This window comes from Cebus imitator, unplaced genomic scaffold (assembly GCF_001604975.1).
Source record: "Cebus imitator isolate Cc_AM_T3 unplaced genomic scaffold, Cebus_imitator-1.0 Scaffold418, whole genome shotgun sequence".
Lineage (NCBI taxonomy): Eukaryota > Metazoa > Chordata > Mammalia > Primates > Cebidae > Cebus > Cebus imitator.
Genome location: NW_016107733.1, coordinates 1,737,662 through 1,741,385, shown reverse-complemented (window position 1 = coordinate 1,741,385; position 3,724 = coordinate 1,737,662).

The window sequence follows — 3,724 nt, the reverse complement described above, 5'->3', positions numbered from 1 at the left end:
CCTGTGCAGAACTGTCTTTCCCAACAGTCCAACTCCTAATCCATACTTGGATGCTGACATTAGCAGGTAACGCATATCAAATTTGGTAGGACCAAAACCTAACCAGGATTTGGAGGTGAAGTTGGTTCTTGTGGGGCCCCTGAACAACCCATTATGGATGTAGTTTTCTCTCAGAGACTCTCTGTTATTTTGAGACAGCATTCCATCTGGGTTACTGGAGAAACAGGCACTTGGGCTTAACCAGGAACTTAACCAGGAACCCCAAGTGCCTGGATCCAGCCAAATAAAGAGATTAATATGAGTCCAAGGAAGCATGAGTGTGTAGATGTTAACTGTCTCCCTGAATGCAGATCTTCTCCAACTCAGTTTTTACCCTCCCTGAATTATTGGCATATACACAGCAAGAGGTATTGGCAATAACACAAAACCACCCTATTCTGCCAGCAAATAATCAAGCACTATTCAGTTGTCCATCAACACCTTGGCTAGTGAGTTCAGTGAGTTTTGTTGGTCTTGGATGGCTTGGAAAAGTTCGAGTCATTGTGCACTGGCCAAGCCACTATAATGGGAGTGTGGGATGAAAGAGATTTTATTGTGGGGTGGCAAATCCTGCATACATTTGAGCTTGCCACTTCTCACCACAAGTGTGCTGATTCTCATCAATGTTGTCATGCCAGGCAAAGCAGGAATGAGAAGAGGAAAGATTAATATTCCCAACCCATCCCCTCTGAATATACTCCTGAGGCCAAAGACGCTGTTTTTCCATGACCTGGGATGATGCTTACTCAAATGTAGCTACCCAGGCTCTTTGTCTGTGTCCTAAGGCTACAATTTTCATGAGGATCCATTGTCCCATTGCTTAACCCTAACCTTTCAGCCCTAATCATCCAACTCAGGGAAGGAGCTCACATCCTGAACAAATTTGACATATCCTAAAATATTGCCCACCTATATGGAGGAATTGGGAGTTCCAGACACAACCAGGGGAATCCTAGTGTCTCAATATTCTATCACTCCTTCTGTCATCCCCACCGAGTACACAAGAGGGAGGCACTTGAAGGTGGCATTCCCTTCAGGTCTGAATCAGAGAACCTACTGCTGGTGCCACTGCAACATAGATCACAAACCATCCCTGGGGAGTGTGTTCCAGTGGGAAAAAATAAAAAGAATGGTTGGGTATACTGATACTAGGATTTCAGAGGCACAGTCTAATCAGGCATCTGCCTAGTTCTCCACCCACCCGCAAACTCAGTGTTTTTCTTCTCTGTTTGAAACAGGGTCTCATTCTGCCACCAATGCTGGAGTGTGGTGGCATGATCATGGCTCACTGCAGCCTCCACCTCCCAGGTTCAAGTGATCCTCCCCCATCAGCCTCCCTAACAGTTAGGACCACAGTTGTGAGCAACTGTGCCTGGTCTTAGTATTTTCTAATATGCATTGAAGTGCCATGTTTCATAGGTATTGAACCGACCACTTTATCGCTTTATTATCCTACATTTTGCTTGGGAGTAACAGTGAACAAGCAAGGTCCATCTCTCCTTTCTATGCAAGGTATTACCACAATTTTTGTTTCACATAGGGAAACCTTTCATGGTCTAATTATTAATCCATTAGGCACTGGACTACATGATTAGCCCATTTGTAAGGCCCATGAGTCTGCAAATATGTAGGAGGGATTTGCTGTTGGAATGGCCTGTATAGACATGATTATTGTACGGAGTTCTGCCCATTGACAGAGTGTTCTTATCTGGTCTCAAAAGATGGTCATCCTTGGGGCAGATAGCCACAGTGTCCCGTCGGACTTCAGTTTCAAGGATCTATCTGTGAACCAAGCCATACCATCTGCAGGAACATCTCTGAACTGTGAGACCCAGTTAGTAAAGATTGGGAAGGAAGTATCCCCATTGGGTCATTAGTTCCCTCCAGCAAAATAGACACTTGTTTGTGGAGTCAATTAACCCCTCAGGCCCCCAATCAGGCTCCCTCTTAGATACATCATTTTTATTTAATGACAGAGCTTTGCTGAACTTGTTTTATTAACAGAATTAGTGAGTACCCACATAAGGATGGGCAGCTTAGGTTTTAAGGTCACATATAGCACTTCAGCAGTCAGGTTTTCTGTTTTCATCAGGTCCCAAAAGCAGGCCAAGAGCTGCCATTTAAAGGGAGTGAAACTGTCTGCCTCAGGTTGAACCCAAGGGATCAACACATCCAAGTAACAACACCTTATTATCACAGATTCAATCTATATAGGTAGGAGTAACTGAGATCTGTAGTTCTGGTAGGCTTCCTTGGCCCCAATGGCAGGACCCATATCACTGCATGTTGTATGACCTTTAGAGCCTGTTGTTATTGGGGGCCCCATTTAAAAGTGGCCATTTTTTGAGTAATCTTGATTAAATGGACCAAAAGAATACCCAGACATGGTACATGCTATCTCTAATATCCAAACAGGCCATTAGCTGTCCAAGGACAGTAATTTTTATTTATTTATTTATTTATTTATTTATTACTTTATAAAGAATACTTCTCTGATTGCTGGCCAGGCAGCTCCTAGGAACTGCAACTGTTGAGCCCTGGACTTGAGAGCTCAGTTTACATGCCATGGTGTCTATGAACTTAGGTAGGGCCTGGTCAACTTGTTTGTTTCTGTCATGCCATCAATGAAGATGTCATTATTGCAGTGAATAACAAATATATCTGAGGGTAACTAGGCTTGTTACAGATCTAACCCTACCTGTTGGTGGTATTTTGCAGGAAAATTGATGTTATCCCTGTGGTACTACAGTGAAAGTGTATTGTAGCTTATTTATGTGAACACAAACCGGTCTCGATATTTATCCTACAAAGGAATCCAGAAGATGGCCTTGGACAGATCAGTGTTGGTCTCTGTGTGGGCCACCATTGCCTGAGTGATGGTAATGATGTCACGTAACACAGGAGCCAAGGGTAACACCTAAGCATATAATCTTTGGTAGCCTACTGTCAGCCTCCAGGATCCCTGAGGCCTTTTGTACAGTCCAGACAGGACTGTTAAACTGAAACAAAGTGATACGTAACACTTCTGCCTGCAGCAAGTTCTATGTCAACAGGATCATGTCCCTTTATTCACTTGTTATGTAGTACTGCTTTTGTAGAATAACCTGCTGGGGCTTGGATAACTTTGGTGGAAGGTGGAAGTGGACATATCTCACTATTAAAGCTTACATCCTTTGTTGTGAGGGAACATATCCCTGAGGTGGCAGTGATGCTGTTGCAAGTAGCCAAAATGTCAATAACTACAACACATTCAGTGCCCAAAATGGCCCAAAGGGCCCTACCCAAAAGCATGTATGATTTTAATCTGTCTGCTATCAGTTTACCCTTATTAATTCGGAGTCCCGGGATTATTGCCATTTGGACACCAGTATTCAAGAGCCCCACAAACTTTGGATTTGCAGCCGTGCACAGTGGCTCATGCCTGTAAACCCAGAACTTTGGGAGGCTGAGGCAGGTGGACCTCCTGAGGTCAAGAGTTCAAGACCAGCCTGATCAATATGGTGAAGCCCTGTTTCTACTAAAAATACAAAAATTAGCTAGGGCATGGTGGCAGGCACCTGTAGTCCCAGCTACTCAGAACGCTGAGACAGGAGAATTGCTTGAACTGGGAGGCAGAGGTTGCAGTAAGCAGAGATCACACCACTGCACTCCAGCCTGGGCGACAGATCGAGACTCCATCTCAAAA